The sequence below is a fragment of the Vicugna pacos genome, chromosome 9 (assembly GCF_048564905.1).
Source record: "Vicugna pacos chromosome 9, VicPac4, whole genome shotgun sequence".
NCBI lineage: Eukaryota > Metazoa > Chordata > Mammalia > Artiodactyla > Camelidae > Vicugna > Vicugna pacos.
In genome coordinates, this window is record NC_132995.1 from 55,969,006 (window position 1) to 55,985,194 (window position 16,189).

Here is a 16,189-nt window from a genome sequence, read left to right on the forward strand (position 1 = left end):
TCACCCCATATCTTCTCTAGCGTCGTGTCTAGAATCTCATTAAGAAATGTTCATGTAATTTTTTTTCTTACTAAAATTTAAGTATTCCAAGGATATACTAACATAGTGGTAATAAACAGTCACAGGATATTGGAGGCCAGTTAGTCCAGTGTTTTTTCCTTTATTTTCTTGCTTTTTTTTATTTTTTAACTTTACAACCCTTTATTCAAATTAAAGCTTACTATTAAAGTTCAGTGTGAATGAAGGAAAAAAGCAAAGCTGCTCTAGTGTGTAGCAGCCGCAAAGCAGAATAACTATGGGTCTGTGGAGTACAGTTTTTAAAACTGCTATTCTGCTCCAACACTTGATGTTAAAAGCTCTTTTGCATAACCTCCTTTCCGCTAGTCTTGGGATTAATGTTGATTGTGCTTCCTAGTCCGAATTGAAAAAGGGTCCCACCAGACCTAAACACCAGACTTTGTTCCAATTTAAAACGTAGGAGCTGAGATTCCTTATTTAGTTCAATTCTCTCTCCCCTCTTCATTGCGTTTTTTTTTTTTCCTTTTCTGTACAAATCTGTTTCCTTCACTAGATTATATCTCTTAATTCCAATTTATTGATTTTGGTATTTTCCACACGTACTGCTTATAATACCACACATAATGCTTTTCACAGCTTAGGTATTTCAAAAATGTTAAATAAATAGATTTTATGGAATTAAATGTAAGTCCACAGAAATTAAGCAATATTATCTGTTTGGTAAAATACAAGGGCAAGACTCAATTCTTGGCACACATTGGATGTCTAATAAATATATAATATATGAATGCATGATTGGATGAATGAACAAATGAACTAGGTGATAATATATGTGAATGTACCTTGTAAACCGTAAACTACTTCACAAATATGTGTTCTTATACAGGTTATGTAGTTATATTCCAGCCCTCCCAATCTGTTGCACATTTACTGAATTTTGGCAAATTCAAGTAAAGCACAGGAGGAAATCTGTGGCATGTGCCTCAGGGGAAGCTGTGAAGGCAGTCAGAGAGAGATAAACCTAAGGGGGTGTCCGGAGCCCATGGGCCTGGAACAGAGGGCTCCCTGACTGCTAACAATCCAGTTCTCACCCTTGAATTTCCAATGATCAGCAGTAAGCAAACATGAATGTTTTAAGCAGCTCATAAATCTTCCTGGAGCCTGGGTGCTGAATAAGTCCTAGAAAAGTGGTAATGGTGGAAACAGGATCTCCTCTCTGGAAGTAGTTCCTTTCAGAGCCAGCTTTTGCCCCTGTTAGCTGCTAACACACATACCCCAGCTGCCTCAGTGAGGCTCATATTCCAATAAAACAGAGCAAATGGCAGAACAGGGACCAGAAAGAGCTTCTGTCATGTCCGAGTTTCCCAACTGAAGACCCCTCAGTGGGTGATGCCACCCCCTTTGAGGGGTTCCTTATTGGAGATCTGTCCCTTAGGTCTGGCAACCCAAAAGGATTTGAAAAGAACAGACTAGAGTTATTCAGTTTCTGCCCAGTAACCCAAAATGAAGAAGAGAAAAAACAACCCCACAGAGAAAGGTTATGATAAATTTGACTGTGGAATCTAATAACCTGAATTCACATGAAGCAGATTTCTTTTCATACATTTCGATGAGGGGGGAAAACACCCAATCTTGTTTAAAATATTTTCCTGGTTTGTGATTGTGTCTAGGAGGAGGTCAGTGAAGCTCAGAGTAGCATAAATCCAGAGGGTCACAATCTAAGCAGAGCTAGACCTTCCCTCTGCTCCTGTTGCTGCTTCATGCACATAGTAGCTTTACATGTATTGTAATTATTTCTCTACATGCCTGACCAGGATGGAAGGGACTATATCTCATTTATCTTTTATTGGCTGATTGATAGCCACTGACATACAATAGGCATTCAATAAGGACATTTCCCAGTAAAGTTTTTGTGGGCTTTTTTGTGTTTTTTCTCTTTTTTTATTGAATTACAGTTGATATAAACTATGAATTACAGGTGTACAATATAGTGATTCACAATTTTACAGGTTGCACTTTTATTTATAGTTATTGTAAAATATTGGCTATATTACCTGTTGTACAACATATCCTTGTAGCTTATTTTATACATAATAATTTGTACCTCTTAATCCCCTACTCCTATCTTCCTCTCCCCGCTGGTAACCACTAATTTGTTCTCTATATCTGTGAGTTGGTTCCTGTTTTGTTATATTCCACGTATAAGTGATAACATATTGTCTTTCTCTGACTTATTTCACTTAGCCTAATACCATCCAGATCCATCCAGGTTGCTGCAAATGTGCAAATGGCAAAATTTAATTTTTCTTTATGACTGAGTAGTATTCCATTGTGTGTGTGTGTGTGTGTGTGTGTGTGTGTGTGTGTGTGTGTGTATATATACACATACACCACATCTTCTCTATCCATTCATCTGCTGATAGACACTTAGGTTGCTTCCATATCTTGGCAGTTGTAAATAGTGCTGCTATGAACTTTGGGGTGCATGTTTTGTTTGAATTAGTGTTTTGGGTTTTTTGGATATATATCCAGGAGTGGAATTGCTGGATCATATGATAATTCTGTTTTTAGTTTTTTGGGAAACTTTCGTATTATTTTCTACAGTGGCTGCACCAGTTTACATCCCCACCAACAATGTTCAAGGGTTCTCTTTTATCCACCTCTAGGAGTTTTATGGTTTCAAGTCTAACATTTAGGTCTTTAATCCATTTTGAGTTTATTTTTGTATATGGTATTAGAGGATGTTCTAACTTCATTCTTTTACATGTAGCTGTCCAGTTTTCCCTGCCACACTTTTTGAAGAGACTATCTTTTCTCCATTGTATATTCTTGCCTCCTTTGTCATAGATTAATTTACCATAAATGTGTGGGCCCAGTAAATTTTTAATATTGATCCCATTGATTTATTTAGCAAAGTTTATTGCCAGAATGTAATTTTTTGCTCAGTACAGGTTTAAAGAACCTATGCATGCTATGGTTGTATCCTAAGTAGTATAAGATGAGAAATGTTGGTAGGTATGGTGGATCCAATACACCACAACGTTCAGTACTCCATGTTGAATTGATCCACCTTGAGGCAGAGCCTTCCCCTGGGCCGATCACCCCTGGGCTAAGGGATGAGGTCAGAGTTACAAATGTGGTCTGAAGTGGGAGTTAGGAGTACTTTCCAGAGAAGGATTGTAGAGAGCTCTTCAGACAATGCAAAATGTGTCACCTGTAGACCTCAAGTTTCTGTGTATATATAGGTGCAGTTTAGGCCTGGAAGTTCATACAGTTTGCTTAGCTGAGATAGTATGTATGTGTGTAATACTGTTTATTGAATGCTTTACTAAATCTCAAAACTTAACTTCTTTTCTCTTTGTTTCTATGTTGTCTTATATCAACTTTCAATATAACCATTAGCAAATTGCATTCCAAACGTTTATTTAGAGATTAGTCTCCTCCATTAGACTGTGATCTCAAGAATTAATGCATCTTTGTCTTATCCTATACCTTTTGTTCCTGGCACAGTTCCTTGGAGATACAATAATAAATAAGACAGGATCCTTTCCTCAAACTGCTTATAATCTAGTGGGAAGGCCAGATTAGTTAAAAAATAAAGTACAATCTAAGTGAATTAAAATAAATAGAAGCAAATGTAGTAGGATTTCAGAAAAGGAAAGTCAATTCAGACTTGTTCAGTCAAGGAAAGAGGTAGCCTTTAATCTGGGTTTGTAAGGAAGGGTAGGATTTCAGCAGACTTGGAGCCCTTTAAGTCTGCACCAGGATCCATTCATTTTAGCTAAGGAAACATGCTCTCCTGAGGAGTGTCCTGGCCTGCTCTGGTGGCTCCAGTATTGAGGCCGTGTTACCAGTAGGAGAAACTGCCTGTTCATTAAGGGTGAATTAAACCCAGCTACCTTTCCCTAAGCCCCCTGTTGAGAATCACCTTTATTTGCTGTTGCCTTTAAAGTGATCTTGTCAGGTTGTTTAGGCCTTTAACGTGACTGATCTTTACAGTTGTGTTTTTGGGCAGGAAATGGTCAGACCCCACCCTGAGCACTCTGTCTTTTTTAACAAAAAACAAAATCCATCATTCCAACAATGAATCTCTTTTCTCAGTTTAAAGGAACATTTAGAAACAGAAAATCCATCTAAGAAGGTAAAAAATACCCAGTTACTTGCAAAAAGTTGGCTTTACTAAAAATTAGTCATAAGGAAAACAACCCAATGTAACCTCAGTTCTATAAATTAATGGAAAGCATTATATTTATGGATAAGAAAAATTGAGACTATAACCTGGTCTATGAAACTGAATTTAATTCTAGAAGCAAAAAGGAATTTTATGCTTTAAGACATGAATGTTCTTGATTGACAAGGAATATAGAAAGGATTGCTATAATTCTGTGAAGAAAACTAAATAGAAAGTTTTCATTAATGTGATTATGTCTTTATTGTAGCATTCTGGCTGAATGTAGCCTGGAAAGTAAGGTTACACGTTCATGAAAATAGACTTCTTGAAGGAACTGAGAATATAGTAAGTTATCTGAAAATTTAGCCCCGGTAGGAGCTGCCACTTACCTTCCTAGGAACTTTCTTAGGCTCTTAAATAAGTGGGTTATTCTTCCTTACCCCATGCCATCCTCAAGGGTATAAAGGAAAGAAGAAATAATCAAGCTGTAAGAAATATAAAACCTTTCCATGGAGGCACCACTAATTTAGGAAATCAAAATTGTCACATTTTAAGAAACTGAATAATAACATCAGTATACATATCATGGTGCAAACTTTGAGTGAAATTGGCCTTCAGAAATTGTTTAATCTCTTTTTTTGCCCCTCAATAGTATAGCCTCTAAGAAGCCTTAACTGCCTAAATACTTTGACTATTTTATTTCTACTGCCTTTGGGAAACAGAATGTGAATTTCACCTCAATTCATAAAAAAGTAAAAGAAGTAGATTTTGATGCTACTATAAAAGTTGGCCCATTATATCCCAGTCTTATTGATTATATCATTCTATAATGTAATGAAAGAGCATTAAAATTAATGGAGTATGAATGCAAAAATAAGGTTGTTTGGGATTTTTTTTCCTATAGGAAGTTACATTGAATACTTTGGAAAGATTCAGTAAAGTCATAAAAAAGTACTATGGGCAAGACAATGTAGAAGATGGAGGAATTTTTGTAAAAGCACAGGAGGCTTCTGAACTCAGATTACTTTAAGTGTCCTTAAATTCTCATTACATTTTATAGAAACTATAAATGGAAATGAGAGATGGTACTTTTGCCCAGAACTTTTCGACACAGAACTCATACTCCAGGATTCATATTCAAAGGAAAGATCTTGGCCTTGCATCAAAAGATTGACATCTAAATAGTCATTCACATGTTTTAAATTATAATAAAATGCATAAGGTATGTGTATATCATTTTTTATGATTTCTCACTTTAACTGGCTTTTTTGGCCAACAGATTAACTACTGTCCCAAATGCATTGGATAAAGATGACTTTTAGTGAACTACTTTATGAAGCAGTTAATAAAGTTGGGGGTGCTCTTTTTTTCTTAAGGTAGTACAAACCAGACTTAGAAAGTATGTGAAAAAAAGGCTACTCAGAAGCAATACGGTATCTGTGCCTTAAGTTAAATGTGATAATAAAATTTTTTACAACTTTTTCTGGTACAAAGAGTACTGAAATGAATGGATCATGTAATGCACATCAATATTGCAACTGTCTTCTACTTAAGATAAAGACACCAATGCCCTTACCATTCCTCTACCTTTCCTCGCTCTCTTCTCTCCCTCATCTTCTGTCTTCTATGCCTTTCTTTCCTTTTAAAAAAATTCCTTCCCCCCATTTAGCTCACCCTTCACCCAATATGCCTTTTCTTTTTCACTGAAAAGTTGTTAAAATTTACATTCTGATTTATAAATATTAAGTATTTGGTGTTTCACCTATAAAGCAATTTTAAAAGTTGAAAATCAACTTTATTATGAGTATGTGACTAATGCTTCCTATAAACTGTAGGGTTGCCAGACATAGCAAATAAAATTACAGGATGCCCAATTTGAATTTTAGATAAACAACAATTTTTTTTAGTATAAGTGTGCTTCATGTAATACTTGGGACATAGTTACACTAAAGGAGTGTTGTTTATCTGCAATTCAAATTTAGCTGGGTATCTTGTGATTTATTTGGTAAACTGCCTACAAGGTCATGCCCTGTGCAAGGATTATATTTTCTCCATGGGTCTAATGCCATGACCTCTGGACCATTCCAAGGAGAGTATTTCTGGATTCAATGTCAGATAATATTTTCTTAAACACCATCAGTTATTTAAATCCCAGTAAATTTTCTATTTAAAATCAATCCAAGTAAACGTTTTTTCAGGACTCAGCATTGTCATAGTCGTATTCTCTTTGGCCATTCTGGAATCATGTGATAGGTTTTATGACTCCTCATCTTAAAAATGAAAGAATTAGACTACTATGTTTTTCCACAAACACACTCTTTATGTATTTTACAAAAACAGTTTATTAAATACCTGTTAAATCATGTTTTACACATAATATTTAACAGCGATTCTTCTGCTGAAAACCCTTCTCTGGCTTCTGTTTCACTTAAGATAAAATACAAAATCCATTAAGTGGTCCACTAGGCTACACATCCTTTCTCCCTTTTAGCTCTACCTGGTGGCATTGTTTTCATTTTGTTCATGTTCTTCAGACTGTTTGTGGAAACTCAGTCATTCTTCAGCACAGTTGAACAGATCGTTCCCTCAGCATCAGATTGTTCCCTCTGCCCAAGTTATCACCCTACCCCATTGCTACTCTACTTCTCTCTCTTAACTACACTAATTCCTACTCATCCCTCATATCTCAGCCCCAAAGCTACTACCTCAAAGATCCTTTTCACGTCAACTCACATATATTTATTTATTCATTTGATTATTGGTATCTGTGCTCTCAAGCAGAGAGAATAGAAGCTTCATGAGGCCAAGAACCATGGCTCCTTGGTTCTCTACCAAATGCCTACCTCACAGCATAGTGTCTTGTATATAGTAAACATTATATAGATACTTGTTAAAGGAACAGATGAATGAATGAATAAAGAATGGTTACAAGATAAGAATGATACATTGTTTTTATCACCATTTTACAAATTAGGAAAACTGAGTTTTGGAGAAATTAAATAATTTGTTTACTTAGCTCATGAATGGGAGTCAGAATTGAAATTCACATCTGTCCATTATCTCTTTTTCCCTATACTGCTACTGTAAACTCCCTTCACGTTCTAACAACTTATGATTATTTGATCTATAATCTTCTTCATGAGACAATAGGTGGGGAAAATAATGGTATTAGTTGGTTTTCTTAGAACTTTTTTTCAGACATTAAATTATGTGTCTTGGAGGAGTTGCAGAGGGGTGGGAATGGCTTGTGGTTTGGAGAAAGGGAGGGGTAGACTTTATGAGCCACACAGCCACCAGAGACAGCACCTGGAACAGAAGAGAGTTTTTGCCCACACACTGAGTATCTGGCTTCCAGATGGATCTTGGGCACACATTTGTTTTTGTAATTTTCCCCCTCCTCATCATCTCTTCATCCACCACCCTCCTTTCAGAGGAATTTAAGGAAGGGCTTTGTGCCTCCTTTTTCCTTCTTCAACCCCACCCTCTCTTTATTTTCCACAAACAGTGACCAGCAGTGACAGGCCTTTCGTGCACTTGGAATCAAAGAGGAATCGAAATCCAACTGATTCACTCAGCACCATTCAGCCTAGACACCTGGTTGTTTCTGCAGCTTTGAGGTAGATAGAGCCTGATCTGTTTAGTTAGGACAGTAGTGGCTCAATTCATCTGCTCCAACCAACCAGAAGTTCTCTGTGTTGAACTGTGCTTATGTGTCCAGTGGGCTCTAGGTACTCCCTGGAGGATGCAGTGTTGACCAGTTCTGTTGTGATAGGCCAGAGGACTCCTGTCTTAATAACAAAAGCCACCCTCTAACTTAGGGAGCATGTCTCTAGACATTTTTTGGCCTTCTATTCAGCCATTTCAATAACTAGCAAAAGATTTCTAGATCTTTTTAATAGACTATTTTTAGAGCCGTTTTTGGTTCACAGCAATATTCAACAGAAGATAGAGAGATTTCAGATATACCTTGTGCCCCTACATATGTGGAACCTCCCCCACTATCAGCACCCCACAACCTTAGTGGTACACATTTGTTACAGCTGATGAACCATCATTACAGCATCACTGTCAACCAGAGTCATTAGTATAGGTTAGTGTTCACTCTTGGTACTGTACTTTCTATGAGTCTGGACAAATATATAACCTATATCCACCATTGTAGTATCATACAGAGTAGTTTCATTGCCTGAAAAATCCTTTATGCTCTTCTGTTCATCCCTCCCTCCATAATATTTTTTTCCAAAGGAAATCTTTAGACATTTTCAGAGAATAGTAATTGTCCCCATTCATTCTGTAAACTGAGGGCAGAGTCTAGGATAGTCCTGGCAGGGGTCTGTCTTCTATTATTATTCTTATTCTTCAGACAACATACCTGTGCCAGATGAAAGTAGTTCTATAAATGGATCCAGGTACATCAGGAAACACATTCCCACTTGCATCAATCAGATACTTTGAGGAAGACACCTGCCTCCATCTTTCTACATTAGCTGGGGTGTGGGAGGGATGACTCTACAAAGGTCAATGGAAGGTTGCAGCAAAGATGGTTTTTGTTGAACTATGTCTAGTCTTTGTTCTCACCATAATTGTTCAGGCTAAAAATACCAGAGCTAAAACTGAGAGTAGAAGAATATGAGATGTCAATTATTGTCCTCATTTGTTTATAAAGTAACGGAGAGTGAGAGATCCGTCCCTGTCTTCCTTTCAGCTTTACTGCTGTGGTAGATTGTATATATACTCATTGTTTCTCTGTGTGTAAAGATGATCCATCCCTTCCCTGTTGATGTTAGGCTTGGTTATGTGGCTTGCTCTGGCCGATAAAATATGAGCAGAAGTGATGTGTGCCACTTCTGAGAAAGAGTGTACAAGCCGCAACACAGTATTCTCTTTTCTCTCTACCAATATCAATACCAATCTCTACTAGCAGTATCTCTCAAAAGTGTTGTTCCTTCAGCCTGGAAAGAAGGTAAGGTAGAGCAGAGCCACAGGTGATCTATAGTGGATATAGTTTGAGCAAAAACAAATGCTTGTTGTAAGTTAGTGAGATTTGGGGATTTTTTTGTCATCACAACATAGTTCAGTCTATGTTACCTGACCCAATTCACTTCTCTGAGCTTGATCTAAACTTAGATTTAGTTATATCAAACTGCAGGGGAACACACAGTACTCAAAGACATTGAAGCCTCAACTCAAAAGATACTGAGAGTAGCCCTGCTACTCACATGAATGGCAATACCTGTAGCACTTGAGACTACTTAAAAAGTGTTCTGTTTAGGGGCTGAACCATATGTGACTGGTATGATTTCTAGATATACCACAAACTCATGTGCCAGTAAATCTATTTCTTTCATGTATTTCAAGTCAGTTTGTCCAATCTGGGTTGCCAGGGAGTAGTCCTAACCCCACCATTTATCAAGGTCTGGCAGCAAAGCAAGGAAATTGCAGTGTCAAAAACAGGAACCGCAATGTGAGTAGGGACACCATAAAGTTAGCCAGGGTTGGAATAAGTTAAAGATTTTTAGGACTATTATACTATGTGGATAGAGAATAATTACAGAATCAGTTACTAGCCATATTTCAAGAAGCGGGATTTCAACAAGGACTGGAATGTTGAAATATAGAGCAGGAACAGCAAATAAGTAAAGCAAACATGTTTCTGTTGTGTTTCCATCACTGGCCTAAATCCAAAGGAGATTCGGTGAAATAGAAATATGGTTCTGAAAACTGGAAGATTTCACAATCTACTTAGGGAGGTGGGTAAACCAAACTGTTAACATATTGTTGAAATATAATACACGTACAGAGGAATACTTGTATCAAGACTACAGGGTAAAGATTTTTCACAAACTCAGTATATTCTGAGTAACCCCCCAAAACCACCCTCATGATTCTTTCCAATTCCCTCCTAAGGGTAACAATTATCCTGACTTCTAATAGCATAGATTAGTTTTGCTTGGTTTTAATCCATATACAGATATAATTCTACAGTATATATTATTTCATGTTTGGTTTCTATGGTTCATTCTGATGTTAGTAAGCATCATTTGTATTGTCCAGTGTAGTTGTAGAGTGTTCATTCTCATTGCTGTATCATAGCCCATTGTGTAAAGATACCATATATATTTATGCAGTATTCTCTTGATGAGTATTCGGTAGTTTTCTATTTGGGCCTATTATAATAGTGTTGAGGTGAAAATTCTAGTATGTGTCTTTGGTTAACATATATATGTATTTATGTTGTGTAAATGCCTAGGATTGAAATCATTGCATTATAGGTCTTGGTAGTGGTTATGTGGAATCTTCCTATGTTGAGAAATGTAAGGCCACATTTGAGCTTAGAAAAAAAGATAAGATTATTAATATGTTCTACGGACAAGGGACAGAGATAGTATGCGTGCCAGGTATTTGGCATTCCCAATATTGGACAATAGTTGAATTAGGTAATCAAATAAGTGGTTCCAAGTATAAAGTTAAGGAACAAGACAGGAAGCAGTTCTGAAAGTCATGGAGCAAAAGCCACACACACAAAAAAAGATTATTCTGTCTTCCCCAGTTCTCCCTTTTTTCTCTTCCTTTCTTTAGTGCAGATGGGCAGTATGGTTGTTTTGAGAGACTGTCAGTAATGGGACATGACTCCTAGTGTAACACACATTTCTCTAGGTGACATCAGCTTGGGTGACTTGGAATACAAGATATCAGCGAAGAGGACACCTGGGATGGGAGTTGAAAGTGGCTAGGTGTGAGTGTGTGTTTTAAACTAAAGTACTAATATTTAAAGTAGAGAATAATACATAATATAAAAACAATGGAGAAAATCAACAAAACAAAAAGTTCATTCTTTAAAAAGATCAACAAAATTGACAGATACTTAGCTAAATTGACTAAGAAAAAAGAAACAAACAAATTACCAAAATCAGGAATGAAAGAAGTAACAATCTTAAAGAAATGAAAAAGATTATAAAGGTATACTATGAGTGATTGATGCCAACAAATTAGGTAACTTAGATAAAATGGACAATTCTTAGAAGGACACATACTACCAAAACTCACTCCAGAAGAAATAGAAAATGTAAACAGACCTCATTTTTTGAGGTCAGTATTGCCCTGGTACTAAAAACATGCAAAGTTATCATGAGAAGATAAAACTATGGACAAATACCCCTTATGAATATAGATTCAGATATCCCCAACAGAATACTAGCAAACTAAATCCAGCATCATTCAAAAAGGGCTATATACCATTATTTATTCCAGGAACACAAAAATCAATCAATGACCTACATTTTACTGATGGAAGAAAGGATGAAAACCACATGGTCAACTCAATAGATGCAGAAAATGCATTTGACAAAATACAACACCTTCATTATAAAACTACTAAAAACAAAACAAAACAAAACAAAAACTAGGGATAGAAGGGGAATTCTTCAACATGATGGAAGACCTCCAGGAAAGACACACAACAAAAATCAGGAACAAAACCAGTATGGTCTTATCACTTCTATTCAATATTGTATTGGAGATTCTAGTCAGGATAATTAGATAAGAAGAAGAAATGAAAGGCATCCAGATTGGAAAGGAAAAAGTGAAGCTATATCTGTAAATAATGTGATCATATATGGAAAAAAATCCTAAGGAATTCACTGGAAAAACTGTTAAAACTAAGAAACATGTCCCAAAAGATTGCAGGAAAGTGGACCATTATACAAAAATCTGTTATATTTCCATACAGAAGCAGTGAACAATCCAAAAGTGAAATTAAGTGAACAATTCCATTTGTAATAGCATCAAAGAGAAGAAAATACTTAGGAACAAATTTAAGGAAAGAAGTTTAAAACTACAAAACATTATTGGAGAAAGTTAAAAGATCTAAATATATAGAAAGATATCCTATGGTCATGGATTGGAAGACCTAATAATATTAAAATGGCAATGCTCCTAAAATATGATGTCTGTAAAAATCTCAGATTCCCTATTTACAGAAATTGATAAACTGATTCCAGAATTCACATGGAAATTCAAAGAACCTGGAATAGCCAAAACAGAAAAAAGAGAACACAGTTGAAGAAGACACATTTTCTGATTTCAAAGCTTATACATAGCTGCAGGACCCAAATGTGCTACTGGCTTATGATAGATATATAGATCAATTGGAATTGAGAGTGCAGAAATAAATCCTTCTGGTTATAATCAGTTGATTTTCAACAAGGATACTAAAACAATCCAAGGAGGAAAGAAAAGTCTTTCAACAAATAGTGGTGGGACAGACAGATTTCCACATGCAAAAGAATGAGGTTGAATCCCTTTTTAGCATACACAAAATTAATAAAAAGTGAGTCATAGACATAAATATTAGAGTTAAAACTGTAAAACTCTTGAAGGAAGATGTAAGAATAAATCTCAATGACCTTGAATTATTTCTTAATGACACCAAAAGCTGAAGTGACAAAAAATAGATAAATCGAACTTCATCAAATTAAAAACTTCTGTGCTGCAAATGATATCATCAAAAAAGTAAAAAGACTCTTAACAATGAAATATCAGAAAAGGAAAGTAAAGAAACAATCCCTTTTAAAATCACATCCAAAAAAATATACTTAGGAATAAATCTGACCAAGGAAGTGAAAATTATATGTGGAGAACTACGAAACATTGATTAAGGAAATTAAAGATGACTTAAAGAAATATAAAGATATCCCATGCTCTTGGATTGGAAGAATTAGTATTCATAAAATGACCATATTACCCAAAGTAATCTACAGATTTAATGTGACCCCTATCAAATTACCTGGGACATTTTTCACAGATCTAGAACAGATAATCCTAAAATTTATACAGAATCACAAAAGACCCAGAATTGCCTAAGCAACACTAAAGAAAAAGAACAAAGTTGGAAGAATAACCCTTCCAGACTTCAGACAATAGTACAGAGATAACAGTAATCAAAACAGTATGATATTGGCACAAAAAGAGACATACGGATAAATGGAACTGAATAGAGTCCAAAAGTAAACCCACACACTTATGGTCAATTAATCTTCAACAAAGGAAGCAAGAGTATACAATGGAGTAAAGATAGTCTCTTTAGCAAGTCGTGTTGGGAAAACTGGACAGCAGCATGTAAACCAATGAAGTTAGAACACTCGCTTATACCATACACAAAAATAAACTCAAAATTGCTTAAAGACTTAAATACACAGCAAAAGAAACCATTAGCAAAACAACAACAGCAAAAAAACACCTACAGAATGGGAGAAAATATTTGCAAATGATGTGACTGACAAGGCATTAATTTCTAGAATACATAAACAGCTCATACAACTTAACAAGAAAAAAACAAACAACCCAAACCAAAAGACCTAAACAAGCAATTCTCCAATGAAGACATACAAATGGCCAATAGACACATAAAAAATGCTCAATATTGCTAATTACCAGAGAAATGCAAATCAAACTACAATAGGTATCATCTCACCCAGGTCAGAATGGCCATCATTCAAAAGTCCACAAACAATAAATGCTGGAGAGGGTGTGGAGAAAAGGGAACCCTCCTACACGGCTGGTGGGAATGTAGTATGGTGTAGTCATTATGGAAAACAGTATGGCGATTTCTTAAAAAACTAAAAATAGACTTACCATATGATCCAGCAATCACACTCCTGGGTATGTATTTGGAGGGAGCTCTAATTTGAAAAGATACATGCACCCTAATGTTCATAACAGCATTATTTACAATAGCTAAGATGTGGAAGCAACCTAAATGTCCATTGACAGATGACTGGATAAAGAAGTTGTGATATATTTATATAATGGAATACTAATCAGCAAAAAAAAAAGAATTAAATAATGCCATTTGCAGCATGGACCTGGAGACAGTCGTTTTAAACAAAGTAAGCCAGAAAGAGAAAGAAAAATACCATATGATATCACTCTAATGTAGAATCTTAAAAAAATAAATAAAGATACAAATGAGCTGATTTACAAAACAGAAACAGACTCACAGACATAGAAAACAAATTTATGGTTACCAGAGGGAAAAGGGAGCAGGAAGGGGTAAATTGGGAGTTTGAGATTTGTGGATACTAATTACAATATATAAAATAGATAAACAACAAATTTCTTCTGTATAGCACAGGGAGCAATATTCAATATCTTGTAGTAAACTATAATGAAAATAAAAAAGAAAGTAAAAAGGTATATATGTGTATATATGTATGACTGAAACATTATGCTGTACACTGGAAATTGGCACAACATTTTATACTGACTATACTTCAATTGAAAAAAGAAAGTAAAAAGACAGTTCATGGAATGTGAGAAAATATTTGAAACTTTCATATTGGATTAGGACTAATATGTAGAATATGCAAAGAATTCTTACAGTTTAGTAATAAAAAGGCAAGTAACCCAATTAAAAATGCTCATTAGCCATTAAGGAAACACAAAATAAAGCCATAGTGAGACCACTTCACACCCAGTAGGATAACTACGATAACAAAGACAAAAGTGTTGAGGAGATGTGGAGAAATTTTAACCCTCATACACTGATGGTGTGAAAGTAAAGAAAGCAGGTCCTCAGAAACTTAAACATGGATGTTACCAAATGATCCAGCAATTGACTACCCCCCAAATTGAAAACATGTGTCCACACAAAAACCTGGATGTTCACAACAGCATTATTTGTAACAACCGAAAAGTGGAAAAAGCCCAGTGTCCGTCAGCTGATGATTGGATAAATAAATGTGGTATATCCATACAACGAAATATTATTTGACTATAAAAAAGAATGAAATATCGATATATACTATAGCATGTGTGAACCTTGAAAACATTATGTTACTTTAAAGAAACCTATGACAAAAGACCACATATTGTGTAGTTCAATGTATATGGAATGTCCAGAATAGGCAAATCTGTTGTAATGGGAGATTAGTGGTTACCTAGAGTGGGACTGGGGGTTGGAGGGGGATGGGGAGTGATTGCTAGTGGATTGAGGGTATTCTTTTTAGGATGAAGACAGTGTTCTAAACTTGGATTATGGTGATATTTGCACAACTTCTGAATATCCTGAAACCATTGTACACATTACATGGGTAAACGTTACAGTATGTAAATTGTATCTCAATAATTCAGTTTTTAAAAAGTGAAGCATAGTATTTAGAAAGCTGTTTATGCAGAGGAGAAACAAAAGTGCAATCACAGATAAAGGTGGAAGCAAATGCATTTTGTGTTAGAAACAGTTAATCTGATTTAATAGAGTCACATGGTTTCCAACTCACAGTACAGAAGTGGAGTCTTTGGTAAGGAGGTGCAAAACATATAGAACAGGGTACACAGTTTTTTTGCTGAGTGCAAATCTAATCTTTGTACTCAGCTCCAGGATTTCTGAAAGTCTTAAAGAACTATTACAGTTATTTTTTAAAAAAACTTTTCATAAATAAGCAGTTTTCTGCCCAAATCTGCCAAGCCTGCCTCTCTCCAGATGGCAGGCAGCAGGCTGGGCTGGGCTGATTCTAAAGCCTTTAGAAAGGCCCTTCTCTCTGCCCTTCACCACCTACACATCTTCCAAGAGCTGCCTGCTGCTCCTGGCCCCACAGTGAGGTCTCTATTTACGTCAGCCAGGACCAACCAGCCTCCTTGTTTGGGCAGACTGAGTTACACTTGGATCTTAATTGAGGGGAGGTAGCAGAAAACCAGGAAAAAAAGGTCTTCATTGTGGGCCTGTGTTTCCAGGAGATGCTAAAGTTAAAGGAGGCAAGATGAAAATATCAATGTTTCCATGCTACCCTAAGTAGAAGCCTTCTTACCTTTCCCAGCCTCCTTCTCTTTCATTTTTTTCCCCTTTCTCCTTCATATTTTGGCCTGAGATATCTTGTTAATTTTTAAAGATTAACAGGCCATTTAGCATAAGAAGAGTGTGGCGCAGTTCACAGATGAATCAATTAATACCAAAACTTCACACTAAGACGAAAATCAAAGCTGTCTGTTTTATTGCTTAAAGTA

The 16,189-nt window shown here is 35.9% G+C and overlaps 1 protein-coding gene across 5 annotated transcripts in view; it reads left to right on the top strand.

The window, feature by feature from the left end:
• Positions 1–16,189, top strand: part of SPAG17 (sperm associated antigen 17) — a 356,415-nt gene that overhangs the window by 300 nt on the left and 339,926 nt on the right. The window lies entirely within an intron of this gene.